General features: G+C 43.9%; 1 protein-coding gene across 3 annotated transcripts in view; it reads left to right on the top strand.

The window, feature by feature from the left end:
• The first annotated feature begins 6193 nt into the window (after window positions 1–6193).
• LOC124191236 (teneurin-m-like) overlaps window positions 6194–16793 on the top strand; it is a 76892-nt gene continuing 66292 nt past the window's right edge. For 2 of the 3 annotated variants that reach the window (XM_046584324.1, XM_046584323.1), the window contains exon 1: window positions 6194–6717. The gene's annotated coding sequence lies outside the window, so the exon portion shown is untranslated. The remainder of the gene's footprint in view (window positions 6718–16793) is intronic. The other variant, XM_046584327.1, reaches the window with a different exon arrangement.

The raw sequence follows: 16793 nt of genomic DNA, 5'->3' as shown, positions 1-16793 counted from the left end.
GTCGACTGTATATATTTATACGCGGATGCGCTCGTCTACGCGGAAAGAGAGAGAGAGAGAGAGAGGAGAGAGTGATGACGTGGTTTTCCGGTCGTGATCTGTCTGACACGGCGGAGTGCTGGTTTATACAAAGCTGAAAGCTTTGCGCTGTCGTCGCCCTCATTCCGTGAGAGATTCAAATGATTGGTGAATATCAAAAGGAGTCTGCGTGTGTGTGTCTGTGTCTGTCTGCTCTTCTTCTCGTCAAAGAATGGAAAGTGAAGCGCCATCACATCTACTTGAAAATGCGATTAATATCAGCTGGCCCCTCATTTCCTCACACCGTTTGATGAGGATCAAACGTTGGCGGGTGTGCTGACCTGCACGCCATTCCTCGCCGAAAATGTTTCCTTCGTTTCTTCAAAAAGGGAAAATAAAAGAAGTTTTGAATGGAATGATCTGAATCGGCGAGAAAAAGTGCCAAAACAGCAGGCCAGCGACGAGAAGATGCAGCAGCGCTTCTGTGCTTTGCACCACTCGAGGCCAAATGATTTGGACGGAGATGAAAGGAAGGGTACTTAGGTGTAGACTGTAGTAGTACTACTACGCTACTACCACTACTATACACACTCCCGATGATGTATTCGAGCTTATAGCGATAGTGGGAGGAGGGCTGCCAATCGATACGAAATAAAGGACTTTTGGGTGAGAAAGGAGAATCTCAATGGGCGCTCGATTATATAATATATTCCCTACCTACTGAATAGAAAGGATACCCCCGCAGGCGTGGTGGGGAGAGCGTGTCACGAGGATCAATTGAGAGGCATATACACAGTATCTACGGTAGTGTTCGGGAGCCTATCGGGTCCTTATGAGGAGCTATCCAGAAGAGCTAGGGTCCCTCTACAACACTCGGCAGTATAGACTCGGTTGTCATTTGCATCTATATTGCCTGTTTGCCGGGGGATGAGTCGTTGCGTGAGAGAGGCTCTTCGTTGCCCCTCTCTCTCACCTGCATCGATATATTCTCTTTGCATGAAGCGTGGAACCTTCCACCTTGATGGGCTCGCTCTCTCAAGTTCCATCAACTCGATGGGCCTATTTGAACCTATTGACTCTTTTTCTCCCTATATTGTATATTTTTCCATTTTCTCAGGAAAATTGGAAGTAAGGAAAAGTGGAAACGAGTCCTGCCACTCCATTACCCACACAAAAGACATTGACTTTCATCAAAATGAGAGTCGGCCCTCAAATCGATTGCCAATGACTTTTTTCTCTCCGAAAGAGATAAATCTTGTTTGATTCTTTCCACCGAATATAATCAAAGAAATCAGGTTTTTTTTTTTTTGGTTTGTTCACCCGGCGTTATTCACTGTGTACACACACAAATCCAATGGCTCTAATGTAACCAACCGCAAAGAAGCAAAACTGGGAGAGAAACCCGCATTTCCTAATGCTCCTTTCATTTCTGATGGACTTGAACCATTCCTCAACGTCGGAAAGCACTTACAAATTGTTTGGGATCCTTTTTTCTTTCCATCCTGCGTTTGTGTTTGTGTGGGAGTCCTATACTTTGATGTGTGTATATATTTAACACTTTGAAAGTGTCTTTCTCTGTGTAGGAAGTACTTTATCGTAGGTAGTGTCTGCTGCTGGGCTGCTGTACTAGTACCTAGTGAATATATATATATCGCAAAAACAACTCGAACCGCCAACGTAACACGGTAAAATCTCTGGGGATTTGATGGACTTTTTGGGTTTTTTTTGCTTCGGTCGAAAGGTACGATCAATATGGTTGCCAACTTTAATATGATAGGAACTCTCTATATAAATATACACGTACGCTATAGACAATGCTGTGATACTTGTATATTTATATAGCTAAAGAGATTTGAAGTTGACCGTGATTGGATTCATCACTGACCGGGAGCTTAGAGCTAGGCACAGAGTCCATCCCTCCTCCCCTCTCACATGTCATATGTTATCATTTGGAATACAGTCCGAGCGGATTTTCTATCCCTCCCCCTCTCTTTTACACTATTGCGGACGACGAATGGTCATCGTTATTTATCGGTTTGATTACAAACGGCCGAGGATGATTCCACCCCTCACCCCTCCAGGCCACATCAACTCGAATGTTTCTAAACTCTAACGTTAACTCGAACCGTTTGATTGCAGTGAATTTTTGAACGGGGCTCCCTTTTTTCTTCTCCCTTGCCGATGATGGCTAATGCGATTGATCCAAATCGTGTTACACACCAGGGAGAGATCAGGTCTCCAAGTTGACTCAACGCCTATCGGCTGAATCAACAGACGGAGAAGCTGTCGGGAGTTTCTTCTTTCCTCCTATGTTTGTTGTGCCCCCCCCCCCCTTCTATAACCTTTTATCTTGTTCCCTGCGCTGTTGTACTACAATATTGGACGCGTCAATGTTTTGTTTGAACAAGGCCCAGAATTCAGCCGGGGGTTCGTCGTCGTTCAAATGATTCCTGCAAATATTCGGCATATAAGAGGGACATCATGGCCAAGTTTGACAAAACTTGAAGGGCAAGGGGCGGATTGGATCGTTTCGTATTCTTGTCCTGATGGTCGTCGATTCTATCTGGAACTCTGCAAGGAGAGACTTGTACCAACTCTCCATACATTTACACAGACTCCCCCTAGCTCCTTTTTTTTGGTTCCGTCTCGTGACTGTAGGCAGAACGGTTGATTGTCGACGGCAGACAGGACAGTTGGGGTCCGTCACAGTTGTATCTATCAGATCCAGGAGCCATGCAAATGGGCGACTTGGGCGATGTTCTCAATCCTGGCCAACTTCATAATTAGATTTTTGGTGGTGGAATAGAACAGCCAAGTCTCCACTCCGCTCCGCGCGCGGTAGTTCCGGCAGACCTGGCAGCAGCAATCAACCGCTCTTACTATCTGGTCCTCATCATCGACACAAAAAGATGGCCCCTCCATTCTTCTCTCTCTTTTTTAATTTAAAAATAAAACTTGAAACAGCGGTTCATGCTATCCAAGCGATGAACGCACGATACTGGCCACTAGCGTCGCTGTTGCGCGTTCTTGTGTGTGTCTACGACTTGACCATCTGCTCTTGTTAGCAACTTGTTTACTTCCCACTCTATTCCATTCCCCCCCCCCTACCCGGGTATACATAATGCGATAGATGGCATTATAGCCTCCTCTTTGCAGGATACATATCGACCCCTTTTGTATTTTTGGTTGCCATACACAAGCGAATGGCTTTTCTTTCGCTGTGGGGTTCTCCCCTCCCTTTCCACCCAGTTGGGCTTCTTGGATAACTTTGAATGTCTCCAACCACCTAGAAAAATTATATTGGTCTGCCCTCCCCCCCACACAACGTGATGATGTAACGACAGAATCATCATCTCGGTAGGAGTAGACCATTTCTATTATTGTTACCTGCCCGCGGTGAATGCTGGGCGGTTGACAAAAGCGGTCCGCCGTGATTTATTCCGAGCCGTTGATATTGATTGCGCATTGATCCCGGCAACGGCGGGCGACATCCCGGGGATCAAGAAGCGAGATTTTGATGGGAGGAGGGTGGAAAGGATAGAGCTATAAGAACAAACGAGATTATACCGACGGAAAGAGAAAGAAATCCGCTGCTGCTGGCCTGATCGACCGCACGGGACGATTTGTTTAATACCGATCCGGGAGTCGGGGACCAACAACAGCTGGTGTGTGTGTGTGTGTGGTATCGGCGATTTGTGTACAAGATTGCGTTCACCATTTATAGACTGGGAATATGCTAATACGGGAAACTATCACGATTTTACGTCGAGAGTCCTGAGACATTGAACCGGGAGGGAAAGAAACAAATGAACAAGTTGTCGGATGATTAGATTTTTTCTGAGAATGTCAGCATCAGGAGCATTCTTAATAAGGAGGGAAGGCATTCTTCTTTCTTGCACCACGTAGGTTTCCGGGTTCCTTATAATATGAAGGAGAAATACTCGACGACTCTGCCATTTCAACAACAGCCCAAGCCTTTTGTCTTTTCTTCATTCTTCTTCTTCTTCTTCGGGGGCTGAAGAAAAAGAAGAATGCGACGAATATCTATTTCTGTCTATCGCGTAGAGGCTAAATGAATTGAGATTGCGTCGTGATGAAGAAGAGTCAGAGAATCAAGGTACCCAGCCCACGATAGTCTCTGCTAGTATTATATGGAGAAGAGTGCGGATCGATATCTCATTCTGAACCTCTTTTTCTATTTTCCTTGTCTTCTTTCCTTGTGTTTTCTTCTTTTTATCAGCGCGGGTAGGAGGGAGAAAAAATCCTCCTCACCCCTCTCCGATTGGACGTATCCAATCCGGATCGGATGGATCTGTAACTCTGTAAGATGAAAGAAAAGAGAAGTCGGCGACTTGTCGACCGAGGGAAAGAAAAAGACGGAAAACAGATGACAAAGCAGCAGCAGCATGCCCAAAGATAAAAAAATATAAAAAGCTTCGCGAACACAATACTGTGCACACAATTCCATGTGTGTGTGTGTGTGTGTATAAATCACGTTTGTATCTCCCTCTATTCGACTAATCTTTTGGGAAGGATCACACACAGAAAAAAGTAAAACCTTTTCCCATCTAGTTGAAATGTTTTTGTCGAGTCAACTGGCCGCCTTGAATTCGATTTTTGCCCAGTGGGGGGATCGTAGGGTCCAAATCCTTACGCAACCTATTTTGTGGAAAGCTTATACAGTCCCCCTTTTCTCGAAGCTGTTGAATCGAGACTGTTGAATCGCTATATATAGTCAAAAAGGATCCATGCTTGGATATTATGTTGCTGGACGCAAACAAGGCCAATTTCCGCCGACCAATCATCACAGGGAGGCCTTGGAGCTACAACGCCTTTTAATATTAGGAATGGATGGGGGGGTTGTTGTTGTTGTTTGGTGAGAATCGATCCGTCGTCGAATAGATACACAAGATTGAGGACCGCGACCCCGCCATCATTCGATATAGCCTTTCTGATTGAAAGGAGATGAAGCGCGTCGATTCTTTTGTTTTTTGTAGGGGGGTCTCTCCTTCATTGCAGACACTTTTGATGCAATTCTCCATCGACGACCGAAAAAAAGGGGGGGAAGAAAAACTCTAATCGATTATCGATCGAATTTGTTCTCTGAAATTGTTTCGAAAGTTTTAAAAACACCAGTGAGAAATTTTCCTTCTCTCTTGTTCTCACACGCAGGGCGTTGTTGCTTATAATACGGAGGGAGCCAAAAGTATAGCGAAGGGATCTATTATATATCCGGCTGACGCGCCGAGTCGGTGTATATGTTAGCGAAAGGGAAACAATAACAAAACGGGTGAAGAAGACGAACAAGACGCGTGTTTTCAACAGGATATAAAAAAAAAAGCGGCGCCGTCGACCCAATCACGCGTTCCTTCTCCCCCCACCCCCCACTGGAAGCCTGCTACTCCTCACTCTAATTCGCAATTTCCGTCGCTTTTTTTTCTCCCTTCTTCTTTTTACACCAGACGAGACGCCCCCACATCAACTCCCTCCTCTCCGCTCAGACTGATTTACTAGACGTTCTTTTTGCGTACCGCCCCCGGTGTATAAATCCAGGATTCATACCCGTTTTCCTTCCGCACCGCCAGAGTCTCTAGAAATGAATGTCACGAGTGAAAGCTGATGACATCATCACCTGATGTATCATCATCAACTTGGATTTGATTTGGGGAAAAAAACTTGGCTTATTGTATTCAACGCGCGAAATCTGATCCTGGTGATTCTTTATCACTCGACTTTTTTTTCGTAAATATCGTCGACGGGATTGTATTACGCACAAGACGGTGGCTTTGAGAAAACGAGCTTTGGCGTACACGCTAGATGTGTATGGGGGTAAAGGAGATTGCGTACGCGATCAAGCGCGACCGTTCAATTTGTCATCTTTTTTTTTGAAGATTCCGCGGGTTTTACTTGTGTGTGAATTGGGTTTGAGTGGCTCCCCTGTAACAGACGGACGACCTTTGAAAAGCTGCGAAAGGGTTTCGATTTTTCTTTTTCAAACATGGAAAAAAGATCCAATGTGTGTGTACACACACAGACACTATATACTATTACTACTATGACTACTATGTGTGTACGAGTGAGGAACACATACGAGTCTTGGGAGCTTCTTTTCGGCGCTTCGCCTTGCGAGAGAGGTTCCTCCTTCTATTGAAAATCAGCCCAAGGGCCAGAACGAGGGTTCAGTCGGCTTTAGCCTCTGTCAGAGTCGACACTAGCGCGTTCCCGCGTTCGCACTTTGAAGGGTTTTTTTCTCTTCTTCTTCTTGCTTCCTTTTATTGTACTGTGCCGTTTGCCATCCTCGCGGCTGTCATCAGGTGTGTTTGGTAAAAAAAAAGGGGGAACAAGTCGAGAAGCCGTCAAAAATCACTTTATTCTTGTAACTTTGTGTGTGTGTGTCTGCTAGACAGTGAAGACATCGGACAACGGGTGGAAAATAAAAGTTATTTTGTGTGTTTATCGAGCGGGAGTCACGCCGTCATTTCGTGTAGACCAGCAGCGACGAGTTGTTTGCCAACTAATATCATCACCGGACGTGTCATTCTTCTTCTTCCCGTTTGAATTTGAGTGATTTGATTGTTTGGAAAAGGGACAGCCAACAAATAAGTGAAGATAAAAACAATTGACAGTCCTCGAGAAAAAACAACAAAAAAGTTGTGGGTCGTCACGTCGGCCAGCGACGACGGATGGGATGATGTCTTGGTAAGTTGTTGTATAGTCGATGGAATTCCAGGCTCGCCCGTCATCCGGTTTTTTTGCGCGTGTAAAAAAGGGGGGAGAAAAAATGAAGAGTTTTAATCAGTGCGAGGACGGATGCGATCCGTGAAATGAGACGTTGATTAAGTCGATCCTTGCTCGAGCTATTTGGAATATGCCACAAGTTTGGCTGCTGTTGCCAGAGGGGCCTGCTGTGAGGAGGAGGTGGTGACTGGCCGGCCGAGAGTTTATCGCTGATAGCAGCAACACGAACAGAGCAGCTGTTCCTTTTGATTTCATTGGCCCGAGTCATCCGTCCGGACTGTTGACCTCTTGACCGTGTGGGGGGGGGCTCCTTCCCTCTCTGTCTAATATTAACTGTATCACATGCACCACAGTAGCCATCGATGTGTTTATTATACAGAACGTTATTGATATTATGTATAGCCGACGCTGTGCTAGATTCTCTGTTGACATTTATCTCGATTCTCGGTTATCGCCCCGTTTCCTCCGTTTTCAACCATCAAAACAGCGAAAAATTTCGATCGTAACGGATGCTCATGGGAGGAATTGTTATGACCTGATTATGTCACAATTGACTTGATTTATCTTCCCATTGAAAAACATTCGAGTTGATTGTAATAATAGCGAGTCAGCATCACAATTCGATTTGAAGCTGGGCCAAGATTTTCAGAGGCGACTAATCAGAAATGTCTTTTTGGAAAAAATTTTCCTCTTTTTGTTGTTGTTATTGTTATTACGGAGGCAGAAAAGTTAAGCCAAAGTTGGATTCTTGTTTTGACATCCCCCCTCTATATACCCGTCGTATCGCACGACACCGAAACAAACTTTTCCTTTTTCCTATTTTGTTACACGGGGGCTTCATTTGAGCTCCTTCAATGACACCGAACCTCCTCTCGCACTGAAAAGTTATGACGTCAGGTATAGCCGGGCCGCGGTGGGCGTCTCCTGCTGCGGGATTCCTGTCCCGAAACGGAAAAAAAAAACAACATCAGGAGCGATCGTCGGCCGCAGCTGCAGCGGAAACAAGACGAAAAAGAAGAAGAAAAAAATAGGGAAAAATAGAAAGGAATGCATGTTCCAGCTGGGTTAGAAAGGAGACGAGCCATCTCTTATATACAGGATAGTCTAGTATAGGTTGGATGTCGAGAAACAAATAAATAAAACATTGGGAAGAGCGCGCGTCCGGGGGATCCGGGTTTTTTTTTCGGTACATTGAAAAGGCAAGATCCTGTTGCAGAGATGCAGGGTTCCCTCTTTTTGTGTCTGTTTGTTCAACTTGATTTTCCCGCTACTTTTGACTTATCTACGTGCGCAGTTCATTTCCTATTTTTCTTTCATCTTTTCCCCTTGATTTTTTCCTTATTTGAATATTGATATCCGCCGTAAAAAGTCTCGTATTCAGAGAGTGGCGATGCTCATTAAAAATCTAACCGACAGCCAGAAGTTTGTTGCACACTCCCTTTTTTTCCCGAAACAAAAAATAATTCACTCATTCCGGAAATTTCAATTAAAATAAACACAAGCGTATACCGTAGTACACCCCCCCCCCCCCCACTGCTCTTTTTGTATGAAGGGGGGTAGGATCGTGTCAAAGAATAAAATTTGGGGATCATCATCATCATCTCTTGAATGTGATCCTTTCTCTCTGCGCCATATCCCCTGTTCAATTCCCGCTCATGTTGATGATGAATAATCGATTGAGACAGTGAGAGACAGACAGTCGTTGTATTCCCATCGGTTGCCACACACACACACTCGATAAGTCCTCCCACCACAGAGGCAACGTCGGGGAAAAAAGGGGGAAAGAAAAAAAGACATCTTTCCTCGTCAGACGTTGTCATCATCATCATCATAGGATTCAGTCGCATCTCTCTCGGATCGATGTCTAATTACCAGTCGACGTTCATGGCGGAGAACATTTGCGGATGAGGGAGAGCTAGAACCTATTCTCTTTCTCTCATATCCCCGGGAGAGAGAGAGAGAGAGAGAGAGAGAGAGTCAGTCGAATGTGTACAACAAGAGGAGCAGATATATTTATATAGAAAGAAAAGAAACGCGAGGAAGGATCGCTAGGTTGATCCGTTGATTCCATCATCATCATCATCGTCGTGGGCTAGAGAGAGAAGAAGGAAGACGATTTCTCCACCACCACCGAAAGGATCGTCCATCTAAACAGATTCCTATTAGCTCGGCTGATGACAGAATCGATCTCGTAGAGTAGAGAAAGCTCTTCCCTTAATTCCACCTCTTTTCTCATCTTCTGCCTACCCCCTTCACTGGGGAGGGGGCCAAAAGAAATCGTTTGCTTAGCTCCGCCAGGTGTCGTTGCTCCGCACGATAGAATAAATAATAACTAGACTAGGCACAGAGGAATTGAAAAACAACTGTTCGTGTAATCTCTTTTGTTTATTTACCTTTTTTCGTGCGGTAAACAAAAAAAGGGGGATGCTGCTACGTGGAGACCACGCAGGTATATATTCTAGTGCAGATGACGGTTGTTGTAGTCAGCTCTGTACTATGTCTTGCAGCTGCCCTGTCTGTTTTGGGGCGGTTACTATGGGTCTTCTCCCATCGGGACCGTTCGGGACAGGCAACACACGGCGGAATATTTAACCAAGTAGAAGTCGATTCGAAAGGACAGGATGAGTGCGCGACAGATTGGAGGAATATAAGTAGAAAAAGAAAAGAAAAGAAGTCAAGCGGAATCGATAAAAAAGAACGAACGATGGCCCGCCTGTCACACAGGTTCTCTCTCTTCTTATGTTTTCTTCCCCCCAAAAAAACCCCGTGTGTGTGCCATTTGCCTTGGGTACCATATAGAGTTGACTCGGCTAGTAGTAGTCAGTCCCGTGCAATTTGATTTTACACGTCACTTGCTTCGCTCCGGCGATGTGTCCTCGTGAATAAAGGAGACACACATAAAAATATATACAAATACATACCGGACAAACCCTCTACTACGAATGAAAGGGGAAGAAGAAAAAAAGCTACAACCACGAAATTTCTGCATCCGCTCTTTTCCAGTGCGCTGAAAGGCGGTGGAAATGTTATATAATCAAATTTTCACGAAGTCAAAGAAGAAGAAAAAAAGGAGATGGCATTTCCCTTTTTTTTCGTGAACCAACTCATTAATGCCTGCCATATTGCACACACGACGACGTGAAATCTTTTTCCCTCTCTTCTTGTTGCTTGAACTGTGTGTCGTTCCATCATATGGCCCCCACCTCCCGACTGGCAATTAGTCATGCGGTCGTCGGTTCCGGTATTATAATGAACGAGGGGCTATGATGGAAGAGCAGAGTGTATTTATATGGAGTGGGGGGGATATCATAATATCAAATGAGCACGTCTGTGGGTTCCTTCCTCCGACCACCCACACCCCACCACCGTCACCACTCGACGCTCAAACAAATTAAAATTTTCTCTTGTCGGGAAATATTTATTGTTTTCCTATTTCTTTGTCAACGTTCAAATTTCCCGAAATGTTATTTTTCTGCGAAAATATTTCTGTTTTTTCAAAAATATTTTATCTACTTTTTGGTTGTTGTACCTGCTGGGTGTTCCGTCGCAGTAGCTGCTGTGGCCCTTTTTTTTTATTTATTTAATGGTATTTATAATCCCGGATAAGATTTTTTTATTATTTACTGCATCTCTCCTCTTGTGTGTTTCTTTTTCGGCTCCTTTTCGGCACGTCAAAGTAAATTTTTATTTTTACGAGATAAAAAAATAAGCGGCGAAAGTTTGAGAATGAAAATATTTCAACACAAAGGAGAAACGCAAGGAAAAAGGTTTTAGTTGTTGTCGGTGTCTATGTTAACTTTGAGTGAACGCTCGTTTCTTACACCTGTCTGGTTTTGATTTGATTAGAAAAAAAAATGTGTTGAGACGTGGAATTCAAAAAGAGACTTTTTTTTCTCGAAAATTGTTTGTGTGTATTGTCTAAGGCTCTTCTTCGTCCCTCCTTTTAGTAGTCGGCCAAGAAAAACTGTTTTAATAGCCCCTCGTATGGGGCTTCAAATGCTTTTTCTTCGCAAAGGTGTTAAGTCCCCATAGGTCTCTTGTATCTTCTTCATGGTCTTAGAAGAAGAACTGAAGACGAAAAGGGGAATGATTAGCTTAACTTGGTAACACACGCGAGACAAATAGGATTAAATAAGGGAGAAGAAAAAAAAAAGAAACATTGTACAACCCTTTTAAAATAGTAGCCTAGAGCTAAGACTCTTTGCGTGCGCCAACTTTGTTACCTTGATTGTACACCCTATATTTATACTCCCGAAGAAAGAAAAATCACTTTTGATTAAATGGAAATTTCAATTTTCTTGATCAAATTTTAATGGCTTGTTGTCTGTGGGACTTTGGGACCTCAAATTTTTTTTCTTTTCAATGATTTTTCAAGAGTCTCTTTTAGTTTTCAACCTACTCCCTAATAATATTCTTCATACCAGATTGGTTGAAAAGGTCTAGTTGATCTGGGGTCGCGTTGGGGCCTATTTGTCTCTCTCCCCTCTCACAGTCGTCCACCAATTAAGGAGAGAAGAACTTGATTAACTTTTTCGTGTGTGCCGTTCGTCTGTGTGTGTGTGTGTGGGGGGGGGGGATATATTTTTTTCACAGGAAAGAGGGGAGTTGTGTGTCTGGACGGGCGCGAAAATCAATCGATCCCGCCAAAGAGAAAGAATCCTTCTAACTGGAGACGATTTTGGTTAATTATTGGGGATGAAGCTCTTGCCCAGATTCGCTATTATCTTGTAGTGATTCCACAAAGATGATGATGATAAAAGTCCTTGCAGTTTTTAGAAACTGGACGATCAATCGACTGGTTTAAAAAAAAAGGGAGAGAAGAAAAAAAAGAAGAAGGGAGCGTCGTCGGGACTGAAAGACGTGATCACCATTGAAATTGCGTCTTCTTCGTTGGTCAGAGAAGACGCGACACATTTCCCTTAATCTCGTCACGTCGGCTTCATGGACCCGACAATGGTGCATGCTGGACTAGAGGACCCTAGTTGGAATAAGAAGAGGGGGAAAGAAGAGGCTGTGCTGAATCGAATGCAATCAGCCGTTTGGCGGCTTCCTCCGGAGAAAGGGCTGTACAGGAGGGGGGATGGATGGATGGATGTTTTTTTTCTTCTTTTATTTCTTCCCTCCGTTCTGCCCAGGTTTCAACAGCAAGCCAAACACAGTGTATAGCCCAGGGAAAGTCGGCTTTATACTAAAGTGACTTTCAAAATAATGAAATGCGAATTGTGTGATCGATTTATAGTTTAAGGTACATCCGTCGTTCCGCTCCCGTTTTTTTTTTCTCTTTTTCTTTTTCCCGCCGACAACTGCCGAGCCATCAGTTTCTATTGGACATGCAAAATAAAGAAATGTAAGCAAGTTGTGTGTAGGCGTCGTGTTGTCGTGTCCTCCTCGTTATACAACTTTTGGGAATCTTCTTCTTATTCTTGTCAATTGAATTTCGTCGGCTCCTTTTTCAATTGTATCCTGCAGGCCAGAATTTGGTATTCACGTATAGTATAGACGTGTACGAGCCATACACTCGTATAATATGTGTATCCATTCGTCTCTCTCTCTCTCTATTCGCTTGATTTGTGTGCATTGTACGACGACTCGTACGTCCATCCAGTTTGAGTGTTTGGAAGGAATAGAAAGGCGACTGGATGAGGAGGGGGGGGGGCCTGGTGTTCCACTCTTGTCAGCACTGAATCTATTTGAATCGATCAAGTTTGTATAGGAGAGACGTGGGTCTCGGAAAAGGCGCCCATTCGGCATATCTGCCTACGCCGACTCGGATGTGTGTGTATGTGTGTGTATGGAACGTCTAGTATTGAGACAGATAGCCGTGCTGGAAATTTCGAATCCACCCAAGTTCCATTCCATAATATAATACAGAGATGTGGAGGCATCACAAGAGGACGTCGAAATTGAATGTATAAGAAGAGTCTGAGGCGCATGGGCTGAAACCAACTCGATTTGCCATGGAACTGCGGACCCTGTTTCAACATTTAAATACAACGTAGATAGGAAAGAAAGCCATCCTACAACACGGATATATATAGATGGACAAACTCAATAATAAATTTATTTCCAGTCGACGATTTCATGTTGCGTTCCACCACTAGAGCAGCGCGGACGGACTAAACTTTGATGACAAAGAAAATTGAAATCCCTCGGACCAGGAATAAACAAGTCTGTGACTTTTTCCTTTCTGACCGAGAAAAGTTTTTACACGTTGAAAGATTTATCAATGTTGGGATAGTTTTGCGCCAACTTTTTCCCCCTCCGTTCGATAGAGCATCATAAACCGCACACAGCATTCAATCAGTGCGTTGTAGAGAGAAGGTTACCTTGTTAAGGGCGGCCGTCAGTTCTCCTATAATGAGCTGGTGGAAGATGATGAAGCAGCGTATAGTCGCCTATATAACCATACAGAGCGGCTGATGTTTATCTTTTGGGTTCATTCTATCATATTGCATTGACGCCACGAGCACACACACATGTGTGCTCGGGCTGTACCCCTTTTCTTTTCTGGATGTGATTAAAAGAAGAAGAAGAGGAACAGTGGCAGCAGTTCAGTGGTGGTAGTGTCTGGTTATTATTATCTGCTTCTTCTTCTTCTTGGGCCATCAGGAATGAAAGGCGCCACAGAGGATCTAGCAAAAAGGGGTGGAGCTTTGGTTGCCAATCATATCTTTGATGAATGGGAATTGTTGGTGCAGCCCCGAGCAACAAAAGAAAGTCATCACAGTCAACAACTCTACTGTAGTACTGGCATTACGTCTCTATACTACACACTTCTTCTTTTTTTGATGTAGTATATTCCATTCCGTACTGAGAGTCGTTCCTTTGTTCTCGACTCTTGCCAGGATATGTTATTACATCAAGATATTACTATTTTTAAAGACTAAGACTACACCAGAATAATCTGAATGGAAGTTGATGTCGGCTGAATAATCGATGATCAGTAGGCCGGATCGATCGATTTCCCCCCTTTTATTTTTTACTCTCAAAATAAAAGAAAAGTGGTGCTCGCGATTCTTTCCGAGTCGAATGCTGTTATAAATGTAAGTGTCGAGCCCTGTGTATATGTAGCGAAGCCGGCGGGAAAAGGGGCGAGAAGAAGAAGAAGCGCTATATGGAAAGTGTCGACAAGAAAATGTCGACTGTCCTTTCTCCTCCGTTTCTTCTTCTTCTTCTTCTTCGTTTTTGATCGTATACAGTCAAAAGTGCTCGAGTGGTGGTGTTGTTGTCTTCTTGAAAGCTCTCTCTTGTTCTCTCCCCCCCTCCAACTCACGAACGCAACGATCTACTAGTCCTCCTCCCACACGGACGGTATATTCCCGGGCGTCCGTTAGACTCCATCGTACGCGTCGCATTAAAAACATGGGAGGAGGAACCCCCGTTGTACGTGCTGGCACAGCGCCAATCTTTTCCCCCTTTTTTTCTACTTTTCGAAATCTTTTTTTTTTTTTCCGAAATAAATACAAATAGTAACTGCTGTATAAATAATAGTAAAAATATTTACGAAGCGGGTAATAGCGTCATCATCATATCACCTTCTCAAGTTTGAGGGGAATTTCTTTCACTGTAACGCGGGGACGAGGGGAGAGAGAGAGAGAGAAACTGCTGACGTCGCCATTGATCAATGTCACTCGCCTGTCGTTTTTGATAATGGACCGGGTGCGGCAGCAGCAGCAGCAGCAGCAACCCACATATATCCACTCTTCTTCTCTCCTAGCGCAAAGTTTTGTAATAAAAGGCGCTGACATGCAGATTGCAGCTCGAGGAATACATCAAGACGAAGAAGAAGAGAGAATCAAATCTTATTTACTAACGCAGTTTTGCCCGTATGTGGGTTGTTAGTGTATCCATGTTATTCATTTGATGACGGAATAGGCCCTTTTTTTTCTTCCGGAGAAGAAGAAAAAAACAACCTTATTTGGACATTGTTGTTTACCGGCGTGTAAAGCTAAGAAGTGCGAGGGCATAAGGTACCATTAGACGCAAAACTGTGGTGTTTGGTTGAATGGACTTGAATGTTTACGCAACTGAACGGGAATAACGTCATTGGAAAAGACCATGGGTAAAAAAGTTGACAACGAGAAACCCATCCTCAGTCAGTTTTAACTTGGGAGAGATTATTTCTTTTTTTTTTTCAGGAGAATGTATTCCATCATCTAGTTAGTTTCCCCCTCAACGCTTCTTTTCATTGGAAGATTCTTTTGAATCCAATTTGTTTGTGTTTATCATTTCGCGGGTGAAATGTTGTTTGCCACTTTTTCTATTTTCAATCGACTTGATCTAATCTCATTCAGATCGCATTCAGCTGCTGCGGTGGATCATGGACATGAAAAGTCGGATGGTTTATTATTATCTGAACTTTTTTGGCTTTAGCCCAACGATAGATGACGAATGAATTTTCCGCGGTACAAACAAATAATTAAAAATCCAATATTGGGGCACCGCGCCTTGTTGTCTGCACCGCACACACACACACACACACACACAGCAAATGAGCACGATGAATATTAATGGGCCGCTTTTATTGTATACTGTGCCTTCAAATATTGTATGAAATGTAAGGGAGAGAGTGAGGAGGGCTGGTGTTTTTGCAGAATAACGAGATGGAAACGGGGGGGGGGCGATGACTAAGGCCGGCTGGGGGGGGTTCCATTATGTCACGCAAGCCGACGCCAGCGACGCCATCAGGAACGCGTCAAGAGAGACGCGCCACTGAGCTAAGAAGAAAAGGTGTTGGTTATGGAGTAGAGGGGGGGGGGCGATGTCGTACTCGTCGTCGCTTTTGTTCAGGGGTTCCACGTGCCAGTCACAAGCGAGCAGAAAAGAAATGAAAAAGAAGGTTGCCTATCCTTGTGTATATTAAACGAACGGGCAAAGTCGGCCGGTTGGCAATGAATGATCATCCGATGATGTCTGGACTGTCACTGACGTTCTTCGCTTCATTAAACTCCCTCTCTACTTCTTCCACCTTCCATTTTTTTTCTTCCTGTTCTGTGTGTTATGGCATAAGCTTTGAAAAAAGCTTAAAGAGAGGAAAACTGGACGTCGGCTGACTGCTGCCACATTAGTGTTATAAAGGGCCCAGCTGTAATAATAACATCAAGAAGACGGCTGATTTCTTAGGCGAGGCACGTGCCACCGCTCTACGAGAGAGGGGGACAATTCAAATGGATTTACCAGTCGAGAGTCCACACAACAGAAAAGAAGAGGGAAGAATTCAATCAGCAGTTAATAAAAATGGAGTTTAAGGAGGGACTAATCGTGTCACCCTCCCTCCTAACGTCTTCTTCCTGGACTGTATACATAAAAGACATTCTACGTCAATGCGTCAAAGTGTTAAATGTCGTCGCCGGAACATAGGTTCTTTCTTTTTGTTTTCTCTCCCAATTGAAATGGCCATTTCCGGACAGACGCTAGAGGTCGTCGAAGATAGATTTAACCTGCGGATTGATTTTCCCGTTTGCCGACAAAATGTTATTTTTGGGTTTTTTTTTATATGGTTTCCATGGTTATTGGAACACGCACGCAGCAGAGGTCCATCTTGGTGGGGAAAAAGGAAATGTAAAATAACCAAAAATCTTCTGGTCCGTGGTCTTGCATCTAATTCCGGTCGGAAGTAAAGCCTCTTTTCTCTTTTTCACAATCCAGTCAGAGAGACATTTATTTTCTCAACTACTACTATACTACTCTCCTTTGTTGTACATATCCGAGTGAAAGGAGCCAACGCTTTCGCCTGTCTCTTCTCGATAAATTTTATTTGTATAAGACTTGAGAATAAAAAGGAGCCCGTCGTAAAATGCCCGTGAAACTCTTTTTCTTCAAGGAGCGCAGCAGCACCAGTAGCAGCAGCCCAACTTACTTTTATTTTTTATTTGCCCGGCTGTTTCCGGAATTATCTCTATGGGATGCGACGGTTTTCGTCTTCTCCCGGAATGGATCGTGAAAACGCAGAGAGAGAGAGAAAAGGGTAAAGAAACAAATACATATCCGGCGGTATATAAACCCGGAACGATAAAAGCAGCGCGAAAAACAATAAC

Source organism: Daphnia pulex, chromosome 3 (assembly GCF_021134715.1).
Source record: "Daphnia pulex isolate KAP4 chromosome 3, ASM2113471v1".
Lineage (NCBI taxonomy): Eukaryota > Metazoa > Arthropoda > Branchiopoda > Diplostraca > Daphniidae > Daphnia > Daphnia pulex.
This window is presented reverse-complemented; position numbering and strand designations above follow the sequence as displayed.